The 14,013-nt window shown below is 37.6% G+C and overlaps 1 protein-coding gene across 3 annotated transcripts in view; it reads right to left on the bottom strand.

Moving 5' to 3' along the window:
* LOC102230568 (solute carrier family 12 member 5-like) overlaps window positions 1-14,013 on the bottom strand; it is a 142,788-nt gene that overhangs the window by 75,695 nt on the left and 53,080 nt on the right. The gene's annotated exons all lie outside the window — the stretch shown is intronic.

Genomic DNA, 14,013 nt, shown 5'->3' with positions numbered 1-14,013 from the left:
AAAAAGTGTATAGGTGGCAAAAACAGGCCTCTTTTTACCTCAGGCTACATCTCAACTCTAGTGACATACACAGCTGACTGACAGCTCACACCAACAAGTTGGAGTATTATCTACTTTATGTGTAATAAAACAACAGAAAATCTGCAATCTCATTAAAATTTGTTAATACCTCAAGAAAGGTATGACAAACATACCTTGTAACTGCAGGATACATTGAAACGTAATGTCTCCAAACATGCTTTTTGACTCAATTAAAGGGCGTAACGTTTTGCACTACATGACCCTGAAATTAACCCAGAAAAAAAAAAAAAACAGATGAACTGTACTGAAAATGGGGTGGTCCGATGTCCGAGTACCTAGAGAGCTCTCTATTTCAACATCAGGATATCGAGCAGTACCACTCAGATACCGAGTACCTTAGCAGATGGCACAAGTATCGCCTGTTTCAGCATGAGGTAGGAGTGAGCTGAGATGAAAGCTAGACTGCATTTATTGCCACTAGGGAGCCTAATTTCTGTCGATATTAAAGCAACAGCTCTCTCTAAAAGAAGTGTAGTAAGTAAACCGCAGTGACGAGGTATTTTAGGAGAAAGGAACGAGCCGAGGGAGACACAGGAGTGAGAATTGATCAAAAACGGCAGGTGAAAAGGAATGCGAAGTCATGTTGCCATAGCAACAAGCCATGCAGACAAGTATAAAGGCTGCGGTTGCGTGCAGCTCCTTTTTTTTGGGTTCTTTTTTAGCATGTTTCCCTAAGAGCTGCTGTTTGACCATCTGAACAGCTTCCGTATGCTTTTGGTGAACAAACATGTCAAGTGCACTGTCCATCTGAATGTGTCATTCCCTATTTACTTATGTGAATGGAGGATCACTTTATCCCTGCTACAGGCGTCTTCGTGCTGCAAAACCAGACACCGTGATTCATTTCAGAATGGATCACAAGCGAAACTTAGCATTTTGTAAGCAAGAAACAATGTTTCTGCCTATATCATTTCTGGAGGCGACTGCCTGCGATACTGAATAATGCAGGTAGGAAGACTGCTTGTTGCCACAGCAGCAGTGAAGCTGCTGGTGAAATAGCTTTACTGCCACAATATGGAATCCCTAATATTAGCAATGCCAACTCTACTTCAGACACATAACGGCAACCCAATTAAAACAACACAAAGTTTGTTTTCAGTAAATGAGCCTTAAGAGATGGAGGGTCAAGTCAAACATTTTATATTTAGTAATGCCAGAGGCTGCAGGGATGTTTGCATAACATTTTGTTTGATGCCATCTGTGTCTCTGTTTCTGAGTTGAAAGAGGAGCAGCTGAATAAGAAAGGAGCCTGAGACTGTGAGGTTCCTAATGAACATTTATATATGTAACATTTAACACCAAAACATTTAGCATGAAAGTGCTAATGTGTACCCCCTGTGTGCTAAAACCCTAACTATGCATCTGATGGCCTCATTCAGTCACACATCGTTTGGCTGCCCATGTAGCATTAGGCCTCTCAGGCCTTCAGGCCTCAACCATTCAGAACACAGATTATTGTTTCATGTGGTTTTCTTTTCTGAAATAGAACGTGACAGTTGACAAATAGTCAAGAAGCAAAACAGCAAGAAAGTTTTTAAAATGTTGTTAGTATGCTAGTTTAATAGGTGAATTCATTCCCCTTCAGACTCAGTGTTTCAGCAAGAACTATTAAGAGGAGTTGCCCCACCTCTCTTATCCCCCCATCTCTTCCACTGAAGGTTAAGGGTACATTCACACCAGCCCTGTTTAGCCCGCTTTAATCGAAGTCCAGTTTGTTTGCCTAGAAAATCTGGTTTGAATAATTTGTATACAAATGGGCATGCAAGCGAAGACCGCTCCATAAGCAGGAAGGGGACTATGGTGCAGGGCATTGTAGATCAATACAACCAAAACAAACACACTAATCCAACGCTAGAGGGAGAAATAGATCATGCTCTTTTACCAAAAACAAACAAAAAATCTGACAAACTGCTCAAATCTGACACTGCTCCATTTTTGTTTACATTTTGTGAAAAAGAAAGTTGTGCTCATGTGTTCATTTAGCATGCTAGCCGAAGTGTGCTAAGCTGGAGACTAAATGCTAACCAACCAAGCAAAAATGTAATTCCAACTTCCAGTTAATATCAGCTTATAATACTCACAATGCAACTCAGAGAAAAATTGTAAAGCTTTTAGAAATACGACTTTATAATATTCAGTGCAATGAACACATTTAATTAAAAACTGATAATAAAATTGTTTATATCTGTTCCTAAATTATCAAAATGAAAGAAACTGAATGTAAATCATTTTAATGAATCCATAAAACAGGTGACAAATTTTAAACAGTGACTGTCAATCTCACCTGAGCTCTGACATTTATGCATGTCAAAATAGTTCTTCTATTTTAAATAAAATTAATCCGACCATATTTTTAAAAAGAAATCCTTCATTTGCCGGTTTTGTGACACTATAATTCTGTGGTTCAGAGGAAGCAGACCCAGACACCATAATATCCATTAAGCTTTCATACAAAGTTTATATAAAAGTTTAAAATTGGGAAAAAAGATGCCCACAGAAAAACAGTCCCATAAAAAGTCCTGCATCTGATTAGATCTACGAGTGCAGCACTATCAGCAAACATCTTTATATTAGTGTGATGATAGAGCGAGCTGACCTGGCAGCCATCTTGTTTGGAGACATCTGCAGAGGAATCCTTTGATGTAGCTGAGCACCACCACACACCATCCTCACTATGATTCCCTCTGTTTCCTTCGTTTCCGTGCTTTATGCCTCCTAACTATCAAAGGCTCCTTCAGTTCCTCCCATTGGGCAATCAACCATAATAACATTAAGTGAACCAGCAGGGATCAAATCCATGAGGAGTCCTTACCAAAGCCGGGATAAGGGGATAGGATTAGAAAAAGTGATGGAGTATGAGCTGATTGAACTGAAATGAAAACATTAAAAATAACACATAACTCAAGACAACTGAAACTGCTACTGCTCCTGGCTGATTTTGGCAACATTAAGTTTTTAAAGCTTAGCCCGGCCGTGATAAGGAGCGTCTGATCCAAGGTCAGGGCTTCACCAGTAAGATGACCAATCTAGAAAGCAGTTGAGGAATAGGATGATGAGGGGATTAAGATGTGTTGGCTTTCGTAATCTACACTTTCTGGATGAAAAACACAAAGAAAAGGGAAGGAAAAGAAAGGAAGAAGGCGATGCATTGCAAATGAGGATGGCTCAGCAGTGTGTGAGAAGAGGTCCAGGGATTACTGCATGGAGGTCAGAGACAGCTCGCTCTTAGACCGGTTCATACATGAACAAATCACTTCCTATAAGAGCTGAACTGGGGAGTGACTGGAGAAAGATTTTAGAGCCAGAATATCCTTTTTACAGCTTATCAGAAATAAAAAAAAATGAATGGCTTAAGGATAAAACAACCTATAAAACATTCCTGTTGTGCATTTTTAATTTGGTGAAGTACTTGAACACATTATGACTTTGATCAAACATTGATCAAACTGTCTGAATTGATTGATGGTTTGTCCCTAAAATAAACTGCAAACTAGTTTAAAAATTGGAATAAGAGAAAAAAAATAGCATCTGCTGTTTTCCTAAAAAGCCTGATTTGTCTGTTCTGGCTGGAGATTTTAACTCGGTCATCGAGCCAACATGACAGAAATTGGATGTTGTTGCAGACCAATCAGTGTCATTTGAAGGTCAAGTAAAACGACTTGTCAGAAAAACGTTTGATCATTGGAGAAATATTTTTAAACTAAGAAAACTGGTGACAAAAACATAAATGTAATGATTTAACGTTTCCTCTGACATTTTTCTTCAAACATGCTTTTCGTAAAGATTTTCAATATATTTGCATCATCTACCACCAAATTGAATGATAGTGTTGAGCTTTAGTGTTAGTGGAACTAATATTTATGATTAGGGCTTTAGGGTTAGCACCACTAATTTTTTAGTTTGCTCCCCTCGTTAACATAGCTAAAATAGTGGGCACTTAAAATTCACTTTCATGACAACATTTCTGTTCATCTCATGATGAACACCCGGCTTATTTGGTTTTTACTATCTGACCAACAAAACAAATGCAACTGAGGAGGCCATTGCAAGAAATTAAGAAAAAAACATACATTTAAATTGACATATAGAATATCTATTAATGTTTGTTGCCTTCAAACAGTGTATGTGCTACAAGAGATCCTTAGTATTTACATTGCAACACCCATCTCACAGCTCTCCAGTTAAGTTGCTCCATTTTCTATTTGACAATAGCTAAATGGGTTCCTATTGAGGGCTGAGATGAGACATGGGGCAAGAGGCATGGCTCTCCGCTGCCTGCAGAACGGTCTGGCTGATAGATGGTTTATTTCCATTTTGCAGAGGATGCTGATAGGTTCTGCGGGCTGTGGCAAAATGGAAAATATACTATTCACTCACAGGCATATCAACTGCAGACTCTCGCCTGACTGAGAGTTATAAAGACGTGTCAAATCAACTGTTGTCAAAGACAAAAAGAGAGACCGATAAGGGAGGGGGACCAAGAGGAGTGCCACAGTAACCAGGAGCTAAGTGGTCGGTTTCACCAAAGGCAAAAATAGAAACAAAGGGTGTGAGATGATATTGTACGATGGTATCGACATATCCAATTGGTTGGTGAGTATTTATGTGTTTGTCTGAAAGGAAACAGTACAAAGAGATGGCCGAGTCTGGGAAGGTAATTTCTTTCTATTCCAGCAACAGCTGATTAAATGGGAGCCTGCATGTAAGTAGGTCACTTATTAAATGGACTCAGATCGCATGTAGCCAGTTTAACATTTGCAGTGCCGTCCTTATGACGGGATACAATGAGCGTGCGTGAGGTAACAGCCAGCAATCACGAGCACTATCAGTCTGTAAGAGGAGCACCAACAACAATCTGTTGACCTCTCCACATCTCTGTGGATTTCCTCTTCTCTGTCGCTTCTGTTTGATCCCTATCAAGGTCACTGTCATCAAATGATTCAGGAACATAAAAGAGTCTGTGGGAACACGTTACAGCAGAGAGGATGTCAAGAAAAAATAATGATTGGGAGCACAGGCTGTACATTAAGATGAGCAAAATATAATCTGCTTGTTTTGTGAGCCTGCGTGTTTTGTAAAATTAGCGGTCTGCACTTTCAGGGGACAAGGTGTCCTCTTTTTACAATGAATAACTATTTTCGCCAAACAACTCAGCTGATAGCATTGGACATTTTGAAATTATAGTGTTGCTCTCATAATGGGCCTAATCAAACAGCAGCCTTAAACAATCTGCTGCATCAACCCTCGGACAAGAAGGACGCCTAAAGCGCGATAAAAAAATATGTTAATAATTAATATATATGCATAACAAAGAGCTGTTTTAATATGGAATACATTCAAGTCATGTAATTAAGCTGCTGCTGAATGCATATTCAAATGAAATCACATTAAAATAAAATATTATTTCAAAATTTAACCTGTACAGAGTGGCAAATATGGGAGAGAGTGTGAGAAAAAATTAAAAAATCATTTATTAAGTACTACATTATGCAGTTTGCTGCCAAATGCAACATTATTTACTACCAACAAAGACACAGTACTGACGTTTAACACCTGATACAATCATGAGGACCTAGAAGTGTTGCTGGCAAGAGTAGATGGTTTTTACATAAAAAGCTATAACAACTATTAGATCATTTTGTTTCACCTTTTCCAGAAAACTAAAGACAAAGTGGAATCTCCAACAGAATGATACATTTACTGCTCTGCTGCAATGTTTTCTCGGGAGAAAATATCAGTAGGGATTATGTTTGAAATTGATCATGGATACGCAGAAGACAGTTGGTGGATAGATGGATGGATGGATATTCAAATTTAGAAAATATGTACAATTCGGTATTTTGTATGAAAATTTCTATTACATGAAAATAACCTGCATGCTGTCAACAGAATACAAAACTGATAAGTCTTGATAGTGATATCAATGTTTTGATCCTTTCGTTCAGTTAGTTCTGGTTCAAAAATGCCTAATATAAGAATTATTTCACCAAAATATTTAAACAATTCCAACTTTTAAATGCAGTCAAGAATAAAGAAATTAAATTTGGATCAGCCTTCAGCCGGAGATTATATTTGAATCAATTCATTCCAAAAGTGACAGTAAAAAAATAATAAAAAAAATAGAAAGCAATCATAAATTGAGCAATAGAACATGCAGGCAAAAAGGAAGTAACAAAAATGACCACAGACATCTAAGAATTTTATATTTAACTCATTCACATTATTGTAACTATCAAAGATGTTTAATTACATGATGAAAACTTAAATTTCCTCCTACAGAGGTCTGGGCGATAAACCACAAATTAACAAACACTGAAATTTATGACAAATAGTGTCATTTTGCAGCATTTTCGGTGTTTTAAAAAAAATTAAAAGAAAAGTCATTTTTGACAGTGCATAGATAGGCTGTGTTTATATCCACATAAGACACTGCATTACATGTATAATCTATGGTCATGTGACTCCATCCCACCAAGTCTGTAACAAGGAGTGAAGGAGACCATGAAGCTGAGAAAATTGATACTGAAGCAGCGGTCACAGAGCTGGTCGAGGAGAAAGAGGAACAGCTCATTCCCAAAATAAATGCAATGCAATACCGAATATCATTTTTGTACTCTGTCTTTGGGTTCAGCAAGGACATTGGAAGATAAGTTATTTTACACTTCTAAACATGTTCAATTGTGTTTATTTGTTCAATAACTTTTAACAAATAAAAGTACACATTTTCCTCATCTAAGTGCAGGTGCTGTAGCTTTAAAGTCCATTAAAGTGGCAACAAAAATAATTGCAAAAAAACAGTCACACCATTAATATAACCAGCTGTGAAGTATTTACGCCGGCCTATCACATTCTTTATTTAAAAAGGGGGTAAGGAGAGTCGATTTATTGTTATTGAGGTGACTTGCTCAATCGATCATGATATTGATTTTAGACCATATCACCCAGCCTTGATCCCACATGTATGCATGTCCTCTGGCTGTCGCCCAACCCAACAGTTCCTTCAGCGCACACATCATAAGTTTCTCTCCTGTTGCTACAGGAGGAGTTCTCTTGAGCCAACAGGAGATTCGCTGTATGCAGTCACATTCTCAGGCTTTACCACGCATGTGACGGCAAGAAAGAAAAAAAAAAACCTCAACAATGCAGCTGAGATGAAAGAAAAAAAATGTTGGCTGGTGGATTCCGAGGCAAATTAAAGATGGTGTTCAGTTTATTACGTGGCCTTCCTCAGAGCCAACGAGAGCGGAACGCCACAGAGGTACCATGTGAGCCTGAAATTGAAAAACGTGACTTCTCCTTCCACTTTTTATGAAATCCAAATAATTTATCCACTGGGGAACTTCCTCAACTGAAATGTTCTCCATGAAATTGGATGCTGCACAGTAACTAGTTTTTGCATAAACTGATGAATGATCAGAGGCAGGATGTGCAGCATTATGTTTGTCATGGTTAACCCGGCAGTAAAGACTGCTTATTAAGCAAATGAATGGAATATTTCCAGCTACCAGACTCCAACCATGGCAATCCACCTTTTCTGCTCGGTTTTATTTCTCTTTGAGTCACACAAAACCGCTTGATGAAATAAAAAGAGACTTGCAGTTATCTTGTGCTACTTGACAGAAGTGTTAAATTTAGAGCAGATTTTGTGCTGCAAGGTCGAGAAGATTTTATGGTTCTGAAGCTTGCCACAGTCACAAACCAGCTTAGAGGCCACAAATAGCTATGTGGGTGAAAGTGAATCGATACATGGCTTTTCATTATGGTTCCATTTCCCAGTAACCTGTCTGCTTAGAGGACTGGCAGATAGGCTGGAAATTGAGACTCATCAAAGACCTTTTCTGTGACAAGCAGCAGGAAAGCAACAACTTCAACTGTTTCAAGGCAAATATATCATCTACGTACAGATTTACAACAACTTTTTTTATTTAAATCAGTCTAGAAATATTTACGAAAATGCTTATTTTATGGTTCTGGTAAAACATCTGCGTAAAACGTTCCAAACATAATCTAAATATTATAATTTACTGTTTGTTTTTCTTTCTTTTGCTTCCGTTTCATTTGGCTTCAGCTGGAGAGAGATTGTGAAGCTGAATAAATAGTTCAAAGTTAAATGCCCCACTCAAACATGTATTACTGACCATTTCCTACCCATGACTAAGTGCATGATTAATTGCATGACTAAAAGAAGGAGAAAGCTTTGACCTTAAAACCAGACTTCTGATGATACAAACGCTAAAAGCTTCCTGATTAACTTCTATTTCAATTTTCTGTCAGCACACTCTGCTCTTGTCACTTTTTACAGAACTGTTTACTAGACGGTACTTAAAGTCCACTAGAATATAATGGATGGGCTACAATAAAAGAAAACTAGTAAGCTTCAAGTAGAAGGAGCTTTAAAAAACAGATGCTTATAATATTTGTATTGTGCACATCCATAGTGCCTCCTGATGTGCTCTGTTTGATTTTCTATTGAGCAACTAGTCTCTGTTCTTGTTCTAAAACCAACAAGTAATAGAATAAAGGGAATTGATTGGGTGGGATTTCAAGGAAACATGATGTTCCGTTCATAGGGTTTCCTCCCCCAACAACAAATGAACAAAAAGAAACCAATTATTAGATCAAAACTTTACTACTAAGAATACAAATATTTCTTTGCTTGTTTGAGCTGACCATTTGGTTCTGTTGTGCCATTTTTACAGCTTAATTTGACTTAATTTTCCATATTCAGTCAAATATGGAAACTACACCATAGATTATGTGGTACAGTTTTGGATAACTACACCACATTATGACATGTTCTAAATAAAACCATATGATCAAATTAGTTTTAGATGTACTGTAGAAAAATAAAAACACATATCCAGAATTTTCTTTTCATTTTATAAAGTGAAGCATAAGAGACGAGGAGTTCTTTGTTCATCTTCTTTGGGTGTGATTCATTTCTATCCTTCATGCTGGGTGACCTCCTTTTTCACCTCCATAAAACTAGCCAGCTATTTTTTTTCCACTGAAACCATTTTTCATCTTCAGGGAATCTAGCAAACTGATTTAACGTTGTCTACACTGAATTGATCTAATGAAGGATTTTCTGGAAATATTCTTCCGTACAAGAAAACTAAAATGCCTAATGCACCAGAACATATGACTAATGGCTTTTAGCAGTTCAGTGTTTGTGTGAGTGTGTGTGCCGCAGACACCCAATTTGTACAAGCTTTTGTTTAAGCTTTTCACTGTAGCACGATGAGTCAACAGCAAGATTTCGGGAAGTGCAGCCCTTCATGATTAATTATACTCTCTTGCTTTTTAATTGAGAGACCAATGAATGCATATCCGTCCGATACATCTGGATAGCCACTACTGATTGTAACTATATTCTAATTAGACAGAAACCCATTCATTGTCTCACAACTATTGTATCTACGCTTCATTAAACCCCACCTTTATTAAATTCAATTATGTAATGTATAATTATGAGCTTTCTTTGAACTTCAGGAGCCATTTGTAAAGAGGTGCGCTGATGGAAAACCACATTTGGAATTTTGAGGATGAGGTGCTTTCAATTCATCATTTGACAATGGAAAGAGTGTGGCACCTAAACGAACATGAAAACATTCATCAGAAGCAGATAAGAGGTCAATATAAAATGTTGGAGCTGCAGAGATCCACAGCGCAGGTGAATCTGTCGACAGATCAACTACTAGTTATGAACCTCACAAATCTGGTGAGGCTGTTGACTTTTGGAAAGAAAACAAGTTTTATTTGTTTCATTTAAAAAATAAAATCCAGATATGAAGTTTGCAACAAGCTATGTAGGGGTAGCAGTTTCAAAACAACGGCTTAATACCTTCAGGCCAACTGTAAAACCACATGTTTACTTCAAAACTGATACCATGAAAACACCATAAAATGTAAAAAATGTTGGTAGCATTAATGACTTGTTACAATCTGCTGGGTTTCCTTAGAAACATTGTGAATTGGCGCCATATAAATAAGGCCGAATTGCATTGAATTCTGTTTTTGATGTTTGAGGGTCGTAATTCAGCAGGACAGGGACACTGCTCAGGGCTGACGGAGAGATGAATAGAGCTAGGAAAAGTGCAAATCTAGCTGAAATAAAAAGATCCAAAACGATGGAAGGCTCAGCATCCAGGAGAACAAGAAACCTAAAAACATACAACCTTAGAAATGACCTATAAACTAACCCAGTTGAGAGGTTTTGCGTTTTTGGTAAGAAAATTGAAAATATTTAATACAAATGAATACTTTTGCAAGACGTTTTGTATGAACTCTGACCAAAAAAGGTGGAAAGTGAAAGAGAACAAACTACCGTATATAAATCTATCTCCTCTATGGGAGACGATACACTTCAGCACAAAACCACCAAAAGCATTTAGGTGTGCGTTTTTTGAGAGAGCTACCTTTCCACGTAACAAGTGCCTGTATTAGCCAGCACTTGCACTGCATTTCTGCTTCCTCTCGCTTTCCATTCACAGTAGTCAAGTTGCAGAGTGGGTAGACAGAGAATAATGACGTTGAGCATGCACAACAACTGCTTCCCGAGGAGAGGGCCCCAGGGAGCATTTTTGCAGTATTATGCAGTCAGCCATAACTAAAACATCATTACCACCCCGTTCACAGTCCGGAGTAAGAGTGCAGACTGGAAGCAGAGAGGAGGCGGATGGACTTATGAAGTTAATGACCGTTTTTATTACCAAAGAAACTCCACTGGCTATTTTCTCAGGTAATCACAAATTGTTTTATTTTAGGTCATTTAGTGGTCATTTTCAACACCTTAAAAATCACTCTCACCATCTAGAAGAAAATCAGGGAAAAGGAAAGCATGAATGGAGGAGATGGAACCAAGCAGTGTTTGATGGATGTGTAAAATTACACAAGCGCCATCTTACCCATAATGATAATAATTAAAACTTGTGAACTGATTAAGAAGTAACCTAAACACAAGGTTAATTGGTAAAACATATTAATGGGATAACTGACAGAAATAAGCTGCATTTCATACTTTCACATAACCCAATATGAGTTTGAGAAAAATGGTTCAAGTTGACAGAAAATAAAGGAACAAATCATCTCTGATACATCACCAATATAATAAAATTTCATAATGACGCCATAAAAATGTACCTGCTCATGGGTTACAGACGCAGGTGCTGAGGGGGAGAAGTGAAAAGTTACTTAAGAGTGAACTTTTTCATAAAGTTGACAGTTTTAATCTGTTCTTATTGCAATGTTTCTCAAACTGTAGTCCAGTCGTCACCAACCTTTTCAATTTGAAGAGCCACTTTTGCTACAAAATAAAATTTGTCTAGAGTAAAAAAGACTTTGATCATATGTACTAAATTAAATGTTTTATTTTAAAAGGAGAAGGAAATTAAATTTGGACAAAATTCCAAATTTAGAAAAGCTTGAAGCAAATAACACTTTACTTTTATAAGTTTTGGTGCCTTCTATTGCAGGTATTCTAACAGATATTGCATATAAACATACAGAAGAACTGCAAAAGAGCCCTTTTTATTTTTTTTATTAAGACAACGGTTTAGATACTGTGACAAACTCCTTAATGTACCTATTGACAAATGTTATCAGAGTTGCTATATGAGTTCTATTATTGGTTAAAATTGTGTGGTTACATAATTGTACCTGCTGTTTAAGCCCACCTAACAAATAGATCATTAAATATGTTTGTATGCCATTTTGAATTATTGATCTTGATATAAAAATGATATATTGATATATTGATATAAAAATCTTTTGGGAATTTTAATAACATTTAAGAGTGGGTGCCGATTATTTTCCTACAAATCTTTTAGATTAATTATCTACAATATACATCTGGTAATATAAAACAGTTAAAACAGTTCCTGCTTGAGATGGGGTTTTTTTCTCTTCACAAAGATCTGTAAAATTATTCACACCTTGTTTTTTTTCTTTTTTTTAAAAAAGTTCTTATGTTCAATTCTGTACGCCTGAACCAGCTATTAGCTGTCAGCCTCCCTGTTGAGCCATTGACTTTCTCCTGCCAGAACTAAAAAGCAGTATTTAATTATGCACATCAGGAAAACTAGTCTCTCATTAAAAACTACAGCAGCTAAACTGAACTGGCACGTTAATGAGCAAGTTGCATACAGAAATGGAAAAATTGCAGAGGCTAAAAACCATTGGGTGAAGTAGAAGGAAATAACAGCCTGGTAATGATAATTTAAGCAGTTGCACTATAAGAATTACCATTAATAGTGCCCAGTAAAAACAAAGTGCTCTGGCAGTTTAAGTAAACACTATTTAGCTCATCTTATCATTAGAATTGCACCTGAATTTTAACTGAATTCCTTAAATAAATAAAGTCCACCTTCCCTTTAAATCTTGAATGCATTTAATTTTCTTCCATCTCCCTTAAACTGCTAAGAAGCAAAGAAAAAAGGAAAAAAATTAAAAAAGGTAGTTAACCAGAGCTGAAATCATTTATATTTTCATGTTTATAAAGTGCATAGTGCAGTGATACACCCCTGCTAACATAAACCCTTCCACCTGGTGCATTGTGTCCCTTGTCCGGGTTGTAATCTCGCCGTGTAATGAAGGTTGTAAATCAGCACCTTGGACAGCGTTTTCAGTACCAGGGGATAGCGGACAGCAACAACAGCTGACATTCCTCCTTACTGGAGCTACCCTGCATCACGCTGATGACTAAACAGAGTTATTCAGGCTGTTGCACAGCTAGCTTTGAAGAGCTATGATTCAAAGGAAAGGGGTAAAGAGGTTGAGTTTGTTTCTGTGTGAATGATGTCCTATTTAAGAGATATACTGCTGCTGCAGAGTGACAAAAAATAAGATATGCTGTGAAGAGGGTGAGTAAGAACCAAATTTCTCCCTCTAACTGTCCCAGCATGGCTGAGTGCACATGCATAGGTGATATCAAGGCACTGAACTAAACCAAATTAAGAAGAAAACGGCTGATTTTAAATCTTAAATCGTCCTGATATTCAGATGGAGCTGCAGAAGTGATGAGGTACAAGCACACACACTTTTCAGCACCTTTAGTATTTGCTCAACAAGATCATGGATGTCAACTTCAAAGTACCCATCAGCACACACATACTTAAATCCAAAACAGAAACAGGACACACACACAGAGCAATGCACCTCCAGTTTAACACTTCAGTATGAACCTATAAGGCTGTGTGTGAAGCTTGGTAACCTGGCCTAGAAGTTTCCAGAGTCAAACTCTTGCTGTTCCTAATTAATAACACATTATTGTAATTCCACTTACAAAAAACGAATGATGTCTGCATTAAGTTAAATATTCATGTTCCCAGAGCTGGTCTATTTTTATCATTAAGCCCTCACAGGTAGAAGAGCCTGCATAGTGACTGTTCTCTCATCCGCAGCCCGTCTCTTCAATGCATTCCTTGGAGTCCAGGACTGACAACCAAAGGAAGGCTTGTGCATGACGAAGAGCGGGAGTGATGAAAAGTGAGACTGCAGTGCAGATTGATTTGGAGAGCAGAGAGGGAGACGAAAGGTTTTAACATTTACTGTACAGTTTGAGGAGAACAATGTGTAAAGTAAAACCAGACAACAGCTGGTGAAGACTTGTGATTTAAAGTGGGAATGTTGAGTGTTTTAGCAACAACAAGTTTAATGTCCAGCAGATCTGTGAAGGTGAGCATGGTCTGCTTAGCTATCCACACAAACCAGCAGAACCACAGGTTCGCTCCTGAATCCCTGCAGAGAGTCAGTGGCGGGAGGATGAAGGGGATTGGATGGAGGGCTGACTTTGACAGCTGGGGGTGATGGGATTAGCAGAAATGGTGGCTTGGTATCTGTTGTTGTGTTATTCAGTGTGTGTGCGGGCGTGTGTGTGGGTGTGTGTGCATGTGGAGATACCAATACAGTCTGTTGTCAGGGAATATTTAAGTT

Source organism: Xiphophorus maculatus, chromosome 20, assembly GCF_002775205.1.
Source record: "Xiphophorus maculatus strain JP 163 A chromosome 20, X_maculatus-5.0-male, whole genome shotgun sequence".
Lineage (NCBI taxonomy): Eukaryota > Metazoa > Chordata > Actinopteri > Cyprinodontiformes > Poeciliidae > Xiphophorus > Xiphophorus maculatus.
The sequence above is the reverse complement of the archived record's forward strand: the minus strand, read 5'-3'. Positions and strand labels throughout refer to the sequence as shown.